We start from the raw sequence: 14,011 nt of genomic DNA, 5'->3' as shown, positions 1-14,011 counted from the left end.
ACTTGAACTTATATCTCCAAAGCAGTTTAGTCTTGTTTTTTGGAGACCAGAGAGTATAGACGACTCTGGCATGAGGAAGTTAGTTAGGCCAGAGCTTTTCTGTCTGGTTATTTGTGAGGCCTCAGGGGTGTACGAGGAAGAAAATGAGGTGGCGCTTCTCTCATGTCAGCAGAAAAAATGTAAAAGGAAAGATTGCAGGGATGCTGAACAAAGGTCTGACAGAGTAAATTGCAGGGGAGCAGCTGCCATGGCAACCCTCTGATAGTGAGAGCTGCTGCTGTGAACCTGCGAGGAGGGAGGGAGTGCTGCTGTTAATTACCCCTCTAATGATGGATCATGAATGCCCATTACACACACACACACACACACACACAATACCGCCGTTCCTGTACATCTGTAAGGGTGTACATGTACACACAGGCACAAGAACATGTGCCATTACAGGCAGTTAACAATGAATCTTACAAATGTTTCCCCCCAAAATCAGTTTTCCAAAAATGCACTATCGCTAAAAACGTTTTTTATTTCCTAAAGAAATTAATACTTTTATTCAACAAGTATATATTAAATTAATCAAAATTAATAGAAAAGATATTTGTACATTTACAAAAGATTTCTATTTCAAATAAATCACGTTCTTTTGAACTTTCTATTACTAAAAGAATGCTGAAAAAACGTACATAGTAAGCAGCACAACTATTTTCAACATTGATAGTAGGAAATGTTTCTTGAGCATTTTAGAATTATTTCTAAAGGATCATGTGACACTGAAGACTGAAGTCATGGCTGCTGAAAATTCAGCTTTGTCATTATAGGAATACATTATATATTAAAACAGAAAACTGTGATTTTTAATTATAATACTATTTCACAATATTACTTTTTATATTTTGATTAAATGAATCTAGCCTTCATGAGCATAATATATTTCTTTCAGTGACATTGAAAAACCTTGCCAGCTATAAACTGTTGAATAGAGCATAAGATTATTATGTTACGAATATTAAGATGAATTAGCTTTAGCCCGTATAATTAATCACACATATTTTACCCCAAAAGCACATAAGAAAATCAAGTGATTTTTTAATACTACAGTAGGCTACTGACAACTCTTAATTCTAATGAAATTATTGCAGTTTTAATGCTTAAATATGCTTTGTAGTGTTAATTACATTTTTCTGTCATTTGGATTGCGCTGATGTCTGAATTCACATAGGATGGGAGGCGTTGTGCAGAGGGATTCTGGGAGTCCAGTCAGCGGTAGGACAGACACATCAGCAGAAATGTTGATGTTAAAATTGGTAGATGATGAGTAGGGTGAAGAGTTAGACGGACATATAAAGAGACAGATGCATCGTTCTAAGTGCCCTTCTGCATTTATTGAAAGCAATGCTCTGACATTTGCTGACCACGTGTCATACCACACACGACATTTCACTTAAAACTGCATATACACTTTTCATTTTATATAATAATAACAATTAATCATTAGCAGTACCTTGTTTTTAGACTGTGCTATTTAGATTCATTTGTCTGTGTGATGTCAAAAAGTTGCAGAGCGAGTCATTTTCATAACTTAGTTTTACTAACTGCTCTTTTCTGAGCTCTAAAAGTTACAGTGTTTTCATAGTAATTCAAATGCTTTCATAAAAGATCAAGGAGAATATAATTTCTTATTTTATGACCCTTGTAAGAGGATTTGGCAAAACTTGCACAGCCTTTTTCTGAAGAATTAGTTTGAACATCCATTTTTTCTAGATACTGCTCCCATCATATACAGTTTACTCTTACTATATGTCACCGCAGATAGTTAAGTGTACAGAAGGCAACATATCATATGTTTTTCTAAGCAGTTTAATGTGTTTATAAAATCCCTGTGCTATACAGTAATCTCTGTCCTCTGTATAAATTATCACAGTTCCCATGTCACCTCCACAACGTAAAGGCGGGCAAAAAGCATCACTGCACCGATCCCTGACAGTGAGTGATGGAAATAGACTTCCCAACTCTAATGCTAACGATCCTTCAGCCAGGGTTGTGTGTTAACATCGCTCACGCATTTCTCATTAACAAACCTGCCGTCATAAATCACTGTGAGCCAAGAGAACAACTTGCTTCTTTTGCTTTCATCTATGTGTCTAATTAATGATTCCAGGTTGTGTTTTCATACTTCAGCACAGAGTTCACTATTGATGTGAGCAAAACTGCTCGATTTTAAAGAGTGGGTCTGAATATGTGCCCCTGTGGAGAGAAAGACCTTCCCTCAGAATATTTTCTCTGCCTCTGTGACTCCGTGACTGTGAGGGTGAGATTTTTGAGCCAAGGGGCATTGGCAAGGACAGCACGCACAAGAGCCCTTCAGACACACAAGAGGCGCTAGACTGAAATACTGACAGCGCGACATATGACATTGCTTTGCATAAAGAAAAGGACACTTGAGAAGCAGAGAGGGAGAGAGATTGCTTGCTGAGGCAGCTGTTGGCTTGAATTATAAGGGCTGGCCTGAAAAGCTTGCTGGCCTGGAATGGTGCACAAGAATGGTGCGAATTACATAAAGACCCTATTTAAGTCTGCTTGTTAGCATCGTAAAAATGTTTTCCAGCATTATTTTATTTTATTTTGTGTATGAAACTGTGACAAAACTTGAATTACATCTCGAATCTTGTGGCTTTTTTAAGTGATTAATTTATTGTTATGTGTTCGTTATTAATTTTATCATCTATTTTACTTGAATTTATTCAGTTTTATTGCATTTTATTTCATTGCATTTTATTTGAACTCATTGACCACTTGGAATTGGTAAAACCAATATTAGGGTTTAATTTGTAAACCAACCACAAAACAAAAATAAAATATTTTTTATTTAATTAACTTTTACAGTACACACTTTTTTATAATTTCATGCTGAAAACCAGTAATCAACGATGAACAGTAGTGTACTTATGCATATCAAAAATTAACCTACAATAGATTATTAATAGTCTATTGTTAGATCATGATACCTGATGCAATAATGAATTGAACCTTATTGTGAAGTGTTGCATCGGAATTTTTCCTGACCTACAGTACAAGCTACGTACAGTATCTGCAGTATGAGATCCACTGATTTGGAGAAATCATGAGATAGCAGTACAGATGCAGAGAGTCTGTAATACGGCTGTGTGTCACTCACACACCAAGGGCAGCAAAACCCACAGCAGAAGCAAGCTGGGAGACCATTCAGATTGGGCCCAGGCTGTGTGTTGCTGTGGCAACAGCTCTTCTCTTTGGCGGGGGAGTCCTGGCATGGAGTACCAGCCGTCCCCCTCCTCCTTCCCGGCTTGCTTTTGGCAGGCAGACATGACTAAGAGTGCACAGGGAAGCATTTGCCTCCAGACAACCAGATAACCGGCACTCACTTTTTGGTAAGAGCTTTGATTTTTCCGACAGATTTATGGTTAGAGGTTCTTTCAGGGTTTAAATGGCATTGCTGCATGATAATTACTAGTTGTTAGCATATCTTCACTTGTGGATTAGTACAGATTTTGTGTGTCTATATTGCATGTTTGCTAAAAGTGCCTACAAATAGATTTGACTTTGATTTCTGCAACCTGTCTAAGGGGAAATATGACTGTCCATGTGAATAACAGATATGCACCATGCAATATTCTTAATCTTTTAGTGTGTGGCTGTGTTTGAGCTACTTTTTTAGGTATTTGCTTATTGTGTGTGCTGATGTATCAGGGATGTGAGCTATTGTGCGCTGGAGGCAAACCCATCTGATCAGCAGTCCGAGCACATCTCTTGCAGACGGGTGTGGACAGGCACAAGGGGGGGGGGGGGAGTGGGGTGCTGGGTAGACAGACCAGCACATCTGTCAGACACAAAGATGCTGATAGACTGGTCAGGTTTGCTCTGAAAGGGAATGTATGGTGACACAGCTACAGACATGGTGCAATGATAAAGTAGGTGGTTAACGACAGAGGTATACTGAAACATATAGTGTGAAAAAGATGACAGGCCATGCAGTTTCATCTGTTTAGTCAGGGAATGATTGTCTCTTGTCATGCTCATATTATCTGCCCTCCTGTTGAGTTGTGCAATAATTGGCTGTGAAGATCAGCTTATGTAATTTGTTATTTCAAATTTATCATTACATAGTAAACATCTTTTTCCAGGAAATTATGCAATTTATTAGATTTTAGCAGCTGTATTTGTGGATGAAAACACTTGAGTGAAGGAATAGTTTGAACAATTAATTTGTTGCTGTTTATGGTTACAATTTATTTGAAGGTGTCCTTGTTACAGTGTAATTATACATTTAAATACTGCGTAATATTAATTAATATGGCCTTAAGGTGGTTTATAAATGATCTATTGGATATAACTCAATTTGTTTCTGATAACTATACTTCAGCAATGTTAACAGTAAAGAAGGGTGTTCCACAAGGCTTTTTACTGGCACCACTTCCTTTTTTCTATTTTTATTAATGATTTTAATAAGGAAATAACTTCAGCAAAGTTTTGTGTTTATGCAGACAAAACAATAATTTATTCAGCTGTATCCTCATTGTCTCAAGCTATTACAATCCTTCTGGACTCTTTTTATACTTTACAGTACAATTTATTAAAACTTCTTGACTGTTAACATTGCTGAAGTATCAGAAATACACCGAGTTCTATCTGATAGATAATTTTTAAACCACCCTAAATCCATATTAACGACTTAAATAATATATAGATTAATAAATGCTTTAGAAGTATTTTTTTTCTATTATTAGTTTGTGTTGACTAATGTTGTTGACTAATTTTAACAAATGGACCCTTATTTTAAAGTGTTCTTAATTTTTAATGAATAATCAAGCTCTTTTTTTTTTTTTTTGCAATGAAATTTCAGATAAGTTACAATTATTACAATGACCATTGGTAAATAATAAAATAGTCCAGTGACTTCTGCATTATAAGTTATGTGATTTAACCAAATCAAATTTGTAATTCTTCTGTTCTTGCAAATCACAGAAGAGAGCTGCATTAAAGATTGAGTGTTGGATGATTTATTTATGAAGTTCAACACAATGATTCAGTGATCCACTACTCTATGAAAGGGATTCAGTAAATAATGACTTACGTTTTAGTCTGTTCATCACATAAAACTGTTGTATTGACTTGCTTCTCAGAAGTCAAAATTACTTGTCTTGTTCTTTAATGTTGCTTTTGCCTTTTTAAAAAACAGCAACAAAGACTTTTTAAGGGAAAACACAATATCACACAGGTTTTGAACGGCATGAGTGGCACTAAATAATGACAGAATTGTCATTTTTGAGTGAATTATTTACTTTGACTCTCTTCTAGAGGAGTCTGACCGCGGGTTGATGGTGTACCACAAACTCGAGTCTGCGTGGGTGAACATTATTCTAATGGGATCTGAGCAAAACTCTTTTCCCTTTCTGTGCGTGTGTGTATGTGTGTCTGTGAGTGGGTGGGCGGATGCCATGGCTGCAAGGTGGGCGGAAATTGTGCCTGAAAAGTGCATAAGAAACAAAAGCGATGCATTGCTGACTACCATCATGCAGTCTGTTTGCACTGGAGAGAGAGTGGGAGTAGCAAATGGCCCTTAATCACTTCGCATCTCTTCAGAAAGCTTTGACGTAAGCATCACTGCCGTGTTTTTCTCCATCAGTGCTAATGTGTCGACCTCGTGTCTGAGCACATGTTAGCTGATTGTCGCAGCATCAACTTCAGTTAAATCAAAATGCCTCACCTCGTGCTTGCATGTTAAATGATTAATATTACAAACACAACAACATTTCATGGCTGTTTACAACATTATGCTGAGCTTGTCATTGCACTGAATGTGCTTTGGTTTGTAGGCACTGTCTTTGGCAATCATCAGCTATGGGTGGCCATTGCAACACTATGTACAACCATCTTGCAGTTAAAAACGTACTCGGTTACTAACGTAACCTTGGTTCCCTGAAATACGGGAACGAGTACTGCGTCGAAGACGCATATGGGAAAAACCCCTTTTTTCTCCTGAACTGAAGCCTTATTCAATCACGCAGTGAAACTGCACAGCCATTGGATCGTGCAGTGCTATTAAAACAAACCAATGGCTTGGCAGCGGTGCTGCACGAACCTATGGCAGAGAAGCCCGCCAAAGCCCGCCAATATGGGCGGGGCATCTGGCTACATATTGGCCGCTTCGCCACAGGAATTCAGGTTACTTCGACTGAAGCGACGACTGAGTTGTGCAGCCCTTTTTATCATGGCAAGGAACGCAGTACTCGTTCCCGTATTTCAGGGAACCGAGGTTACGTTAGTAACCGAGTACGTTCCCTTTCAATACTTCACTCGTACTGCGTCGAAGACGCATATGGGAACCCAGTTCAATCACGCCATGCTAAGAAGGGAGGACGACCAACGCAATCAAACTTGATTTGTTAAACCAAGATATGATAATAGCAACTAGGGGCAGAATAAGCTCAATGAGGTTACGTCTGGCCTAGCCTGATCATCCCGTGTTCGTATCGCCTCAGTAGCCAAGGGACCGAGTGCATACGAGTAGATTTGAGCCTTGGGCAAGAATGGCCAAGAGCATGCAAATGAGGAACAAGAAGGTGACCTTCACACAGAAAGTACCCTAGCATGAAGCACCGGGACGTCTAGATTGTAAAATCTAGCAAATGTGGACGGCGAACTCCAGCCAGCCGCCTCACAAATTTCTGCAATAGTCACACCATTAGACCATGCCCAAGACGAGGACACTGCTCTCGTCGAATGGGCTCTTACTCCAATTGGGCTCTGCAGGCCCAAAGAAGAGTAGGCTAGCTGGATTGCATCAACAATCCACCTTGAAAGTCTTTGCTTAGAGACCGGTAACCCTCTGGTGCGGTTTCCAAAGCATATGAAGAGCTGTTCTGATCGTCTTATTGGCGCAGAACGCTCTATGTAGACTTTTAGAGCCCTTACTGGGCAAAGTAGATTCAGCCCTGGATCCTCCTCTGTGTTTTGTAACGCAGAGAGGGTGACCACTTGTGCTCTAAAAGGTGTGGAGAGCACCTTTGGCACATAGCCATGCCTCGGTTTCAGGACGACCCTCAAGTCGTTAGGCCCGAATTCTAGGCAATTAGGGCTTATCGAAAGTGCTTGCAAATCACCCACACGCTTAACAGACGCTAGTGCCAACAGCAGAGCGGTCTTTAGCGACAGGGCTTTAAGGCCTATGGACTGTAGCGGTTCAAAGGGGGCCCCTTTCAGGGCTCTCAGCACCGTGGGCAGGTCCCAAGAAGGGACGGTGGGAGGGCAAGGCGGATGAAGCCGTCTGGCACCTCTCATAAATCGGACGACTAAGTCGTTTCTGCCCACCGACTGGCCTGCTATAAGGGCGTGTGACGCCGCTATAGTTGCTACATAGACCTTGAGCGTGGAGGGGGATCGTCCCTTCTCCAAGAGCTCTTGCAAAAATGACAGTATCACTGATACGTCACAAGAGGTCGGGCTTTCACCATGGTCTGAACACCATGTGGAGAACACAGACCATTTGGAGGCATAGAGGCGTCGTGTAGACGGAGCTCTAGCCTGTGAAATTGTGTCTAGCACACGCTCAGGGAGTCCCGCGGACTCCCGTCGAGCGACCAAAGGTGCAGAGACCACTTCTCTGGGTATGGATGCCAAATCGTCCCGTCCGCCTGAGAAGGAGGTCCCGTCTCAGGGGAACGGGCCATGGGGCTGCAGTCAGCATCTGCGACAGGTCGGCTATCCAGTGCTGATTTTCCCAGAATGGGGCTACAAGCAGAACCCTGCATCTCTGGTCCCTGACCCGCCTGATTACTTGGGGAATCAGAGGGACCGGAGGAAAAGCATAAAGAAGACGGTTGGGCCAGTCCTGGGACAACGCGTCCTAGATCTTGGAAAAATATATTGGGCAATGAGAGTTGTCTTTTGAGGCAAAGAGGTCTATTTCCGCTCTGCCAAAGACCTCCCATATCTTCTGAACCGTCTGCGGGTGGAGTCTCCACTCTTCTGAGGAGACTCCGCTTCTTGACAACATATCCGCGCCCTTGTTCAGCTTGCCCGGAAGATGCACTGCTCTCAGGGACCCCAAATTGCTTTCGGTCCATTCCAGCAGTCGCGACGTCAGTCTGAAGAGACGCGTCGATGACAGCCCACCTTGGTGATTTATATAAGAGACCACCGTCATGCTGTCCGATCTGACCAGCACGTGGTGACTCTTTAGGTCTGACAGGAAGCTCTGGCAGGCTCGTTGAACTGCAATCATCTCGAGGCAGTTGATGTGAAGCCTGCTCTCCTCTTTCGACCATTGGCCGAAAGCGGGTTTCCCTTCGCACAGCGCGCCCCAACCCTTGTTGGACGCGTCTGTGGAGATCACTTTCCTTCTGCAAACCATACCAAGTGGAGCACCCCGTTCCATCCATTGCATGTCCCTCCAAGGGGTCAGGGCCGAAATACAGTCCTGACTCACCTTGATATTCAAACGTCCGTGACGCCATGCATGAGGTGGAACACGTGGTTTCAGCCAATATTGGAGGGGGCGCATATGAAGCAGCCCGAGCTCCAGCACCGGCGATGCCGCCGCCATAAGACCCAGCAGCTTCTGGAATGTCTTTAGGGGTCGAGAAGCACCTATTTCGAAAGAGGCCGCAAGTCGCTGTAGAGCCGCAGCGCGCTCCTTCACCATTGTTGCCCTCATCGTCACTGAGTCTAACACTGTTCCCAGAAACGATATCTGTCGGCTGGGGGACAGTGAGCTCTTGACAAAGTTCACCCTGAGCCCCAGGCATTCCAGATGGCTGAGGAGCACAGTTCTGTAACCCAATGCCTCCCCCTCTGACTGAGCTAGAACTAGCCAGTCGTCGAGGTAATTGAGAATGCGGATGCCCTTCTGCCTGAGAGGGGAGAGAGCCGCATCCATGCACTTTGTGAACGTGCGAGGCGCCAGAGACAGCCCAAAGGGGAGGACCTTGTATTGGTAAGCCACGCCCTCGAAGGCAAATCTCAAAAACGGCCTGTGACGGGGGGCTATCTGGATGTGAAAGTAAGCGTCTTTCAGATCCAGCGAAAAGAACCAATCCCCTGAGCGTATTTGCGAGAGGATTTGTTTCAATGTGATCATTCTGAAGCGCCGTCTCATGAGGGCATGGTTCAGATGTCTTAAATCGAGGATGGGGCGCAGCCCACCATCCTTCTTGGGAACCAGGAAGTAACGGCTGTAAAACCCTGAGTCGCGGTGTGCTGGGGGAACGATTTCTATAGCTCCCTTCACCAGCAGATTTTTCACTTCGGCACGAAGAACGTGAGCATTCTCGTTGTGCACTGAAGTGGTGACCACCCCGTGAAAGCGTGGTGGCCGTCGTGCGAACTGAAGGGAATAGCCGTGTTTTATTACTCCCATGACCCAATCTGATACCCCGGGAATGGCTTGCCATTGTGAGGCCCGGATGGACAGAGGTTGTATTAACTCGAGTGATTGACCGCCGTGGGGGGACATAGCACTCGTGAGTGTTGTGTGAGGAAAACTGCTCTTTTTGTGAAGGAGTGTGTTTTTTATTTTTTGCACTATAACAGCGCTTTGCTGTCTGGGCGCTAACAAGGGCACATTGTTTGCAGCAGGAACAACTTCGTCGACATCTGTAGATGGACGGCAGAACACACGGGGCAGTTTGGGGGGTGGTCCGGCTGTGGCGAGACTTAGCCCCCTCCTCTTTCTTTCCTGTTGATCAGGATGACGGCGGCGGCGCAGGGTCCAGCACTATCTTGGGCCGGGGTCCCATGCGCTTGGGATACTGATACCGTCTGGTGGCCGAGCGAGAACGGTGTCGAGGCTCGGGTTTCACCGGCTGGGCTGCGGTGGTAGCAGCTGGCGCTTGCTTAGGAGGCTGACGAATCGGCACCTGTTTGGGGCGACTGGCAGCAGATGAAGCGCGCTTCGGCAGGAAGTGTCGCATTGCCTGGGACGACTTCTGCGCCTCTGTGAAACGCTCGGCGAATCCCTCTATCGCCGGGCCAAAGAGGCCGCTGGGGGAGATCGGTGCGTCTAGGAACTGGGCTCTGTCAGCATCCTTGATCTCCGTAAGGTTGAGCCATAAGTGGCGCTCCAAGACGACCAGGTTAGCCATCGAGCGCCCAATGGCCTGGGCGGTGCTCTTGGTAGCACGCAGCGCCAAGTCTGTTGCACTTCTCAGCTCCCTGAGCGTGGCGACATCTGGGCCAGACTCGTCGGTGGCGGCGAGAAGTTTGGCCTGGAAGACTTGAAGCACCGCCATAGAGTGGAGCGCCGCGGCTGCTTGCCCTGCCGATGAGTAGGCACGCCCGGCGAGCGCCGACGTCGTACGGCAGGGTTTGGATGGATGGTTGGCCTTGGCTTTCCATCCAATAGCTGCTGGCGGGCAGAGATGCACGGCCACAGACTCGTCCAGCGGCGGCAGCCGTTCGTATCCTCTTTCATCAGCGCCGTCAATTGAGGTGAGGGCGGATGAAGATGAAGTACGCAGGCGCGCTGAGTAGGGGGCGCGCCACGATTTAGTGAGCTCGTCGTGGACCTCCGGGAAGAACGGAGCAGTTCGCTGACGAGGGGCTTGCTGGCGCCCCAGCAGAAACCATTCATCCAGACGGCTACGGGCTGGTTCCTCTGGAGGAGACCAATCCAGACCCAGCTCATCCACTGCCCTGGAGAGAACGCGGATAAGCTCAGCGTCCATCCCGAGTTTCGAGCGGTTTGGTTCAGATGACATCGAGGGGGCGGGGTCCGGCGAGCCCGACAGCTCCTCAGCATCTGAAGCGGCTAGAGACATGCTGTCCTCTAGCAGTTCCTCCTCAGTCCCTCCAAACAAAACCAGATCACTCGCGGCAGCAGAGGGACACTGGTCTGGCTGTACAAAGAGGACTGGGGAATCCCCTCTGGGCGGAGAAAACGAGGCACGCGGGGGCTGAGCCGGCGTGAGCTCGCTTTCATCCTGCTGCTTTAATCCTCTGCCCCGCCTTTTCTTCCTCGCCGGCTCGCGGGATGAAGAAAAAGGGAGGGCGCGAGGAGCGAGATCGCTCTCTGAAAAGAAAGCGATTCGCGAGCGCAGAGAGGCGATATTCATGTTCTCGCAATGAGAACATGAATTCCCCGCGAGTGCTGTGTCAGCGTGGGGTTTCCCCAAGCACGCGACACACTCGCTGTGCCCGTCATCAGCGTGCAGAGGGGCTCTGCACGAGCTGCAATGACGAGACGGCATTTGCAACAACGCCGTAGAAAAAGGCTCTTTTAGAGAAATTTGCTCTTTCAATATATCTCACCGGATGGCCGCAGGGAAGCGATGAATCTGCGGTGGGGACCGGCAGTCGCGTTCCAGTGCGAGGCGTGTCAACGGCGAGCAGTTCAGCGGAGATCAGCGAAGCGATGTGACGTCGTCGCTGAAGGAGAAATAATCTGAATTCCTGTGGCGAAGCGGCCAATATGTAGCCAGATGCCCCGCCCATATTGGCGGGCTTTGGCGGGCTTCTCTGCCATAGGTTCGTGCAGCACCGCTGCCAAGCCATTGGTTTGTTTTAATAGCACTGCACGATCCAATGGCTGTGCAGTTTCACTGCGTGATTGAATAAGGCTTCAGGAGAAAAAAGGGGTTTTTCCCATATGCGTCTTCGACGCAGTACGAGTGAAGTATTGAAAGGGAACAGACTGTTGATGCCACTGAAATTTATCTGATGTGTTGTAAGAATGCAGCAAATGTGTTAGTGTCTTGAAGAGCTTTTAATAGTGCCGTTTTAAAGCCGAATCTATCCCTGGACGTGTGTTGCCAGCCAATCCGTGGGCTGTATTCTGCCCGCTGCTTAATCAGTTGCAGTCTCTACTTATACCTCCCCAATCTGCTGTTACCATGACAATTTACTCTCTCAAAGTGCTGCCAATTTTCTTGCCATTTTGAGCTTTCTCTTTTCCTGTTTTGAGAGCGTTTTCCTCTGAGGTACAGGTTCAAATTAATATCCTCTGAAAGGAAATTGATGAAACTGAATTGCACATTTGAAGTTCGTTTTATTTGCGGTTAAATTATATTTAAGCAATTATAGAGAAGAATAGATTTGTAGACTGAATCAATCTTTAATAATGTGCAGTTATGTCTTTGGATTGTCTAGCTGCTGATATAATGTATGCATTTTCTAACGCTCTTTCCTAACTGAAACGACAAGTGATAAGGAGTGATTTTTAAAAAAAAATGGAGTTCTTGTCTTAATAAGCTGTGATTGCCGGAAGCATTGAGCAACAGGATATTTAATCTGTCATTTGGTTTTTAGTACTTAATATCGTTGTGCTGGTTATCTCTACCCACAGTGAAATCTCTTTTAAAGAATCTCTTTTAATCTCTTTAATATTAAATATCAGACATATTTTTGATTGGCTGTGATTGTCACATTGAGCATTTTTTGCTTCATTTTTCGCTTTAAGTATATGGCACTATAAATTTTTCTGTCTGCTTAGGAAAATGAGTAAGACATAAAAACAGCAGTAATGAGACCTTGTAATATTTGGGGCTATACTGAAGTGCCATTGATATATTTGGGGATAGTAAGATCATGTTTAAAATAAATAAATTATTAATTGATTAACAGGGTTATATTTAATTGATCAAAAGTGACAATAAAGACATGTATAATGGTACAAAAGATTTGTATCTCAAATGAATGCTGTTTAATCAACTTTCCATTTATCAAACAAATCTGAAAAAGTCACAGTCACAAAAATATTAAACAGCACGTTTGTTTTCAGCTAGGGGTAGACCGATTATCAGCCCAGCTAATTATAAACGCAGATATTAGGCATTTTTATGGTTAACCGTTTCTTTCATTATCAAAACCGATTTGCAGATAAATTAAAGAGCTTTAAAAAAAAGAGTTTTTGTCATATCCTTTGTTATTCTTAATTTTGACATTCATTTTCATTTTTACACCAGAATTTTTTTTTTAAATAGTGATTATTGGTTTATTTGATATTATTGACATCTGCCCTAAAAAGACATATCCCCCTATTTTCAGTGTTGATATTAAGATTAGAGCTGTAATCGGGCCTTAAAAGTTAGGCCCGACAGGACCCGAGCCTGACAGGTTTCGACCCGAGCCCGACAAGTACATTTTGATTGACAGCTTTTTTAAAGCCCGAACCCGTTTACAGCCCGACATTATTCAAATGTGCGCACGCACACAGCTCTTTTGCCTTTTGTCAACAATGAGTAATTTATTCATGTTTTAACATAATTTACTCATAACTAACGTAGACTAGACCACTTGGAAGTTGGAATAAAGAAATAAAATAAGTCCTCTGTAACATCGTAACATCTCAGCATTCTAGACATATGGGCTCATTTAACCTATAAATAGACCAACGCACCAATAAAAACGAGTCATTAAAAAAAAAAAAAAATTAAGATAAATTTTAAATTAAGATGGGTATTTGGCAATAACGAAATTAAGATAAAGGCTCCGCCGGATTTGCTTTATTTTATAAAAGAATAATGCCAACATTAGCGTAAATACTCTGTCAACATTATGCATTTAAGACTCAATGAATATTTAGTTATCATTTGTAAAACCTTTACTCACAGAGATTAGGCTAGGTCTACATGTTTTTGTGGAGGAAAATGATTGAATCCACTGTAGATGTCTTCAGCGTGTTCCTGCGCTCACTGATGGTGCGTCATTATTCACTCATTATTCTCATTATAGACATGGTCAAAACTTTTCCACACCTCGCTCAGAGTTTGCTTTAGTTGCTGGTGCAACCAAAACGTAATCACCAGAGGCAAGCCTTCATTACACCTGCTCAGCATTCATTTTCGCATTTTTCTCGCGCTAATCGAAACACATCACAGGACCGCTTGTTTACCTCGCAAACCGGAGCTCAAGCCCGAGCCCGGCCCGAGCCCGCGTAAGATGATATAAATTAAGCCCGAACCCGACCGAACCCGTCGGGTCCCGATGGGTCCCGTCGGGTTCGGGCAAAGATCTTCAGCTCTAATTAAGATTTTTTTTAGCA

This window comes from Carassius gibelio, chromosome B23, assembly GCF_023724105.1.
Source record: "Carassius gibelio isolate Cgi1373 ecotype wild population from Czech Republic chromosome B23, carGib1.2-hapl.c, whole genome shotgun sequence".
In the NCBI taxonomy this organism is placed as follows: Eukaryota; Metazoa; Chordata; class Actinopteri; order Cypriniformes; family Cyprinidae; genus Carassius; species Carassius gibelio.
This window is presented reverse-complemented; position numbering follows the sequence as displayed.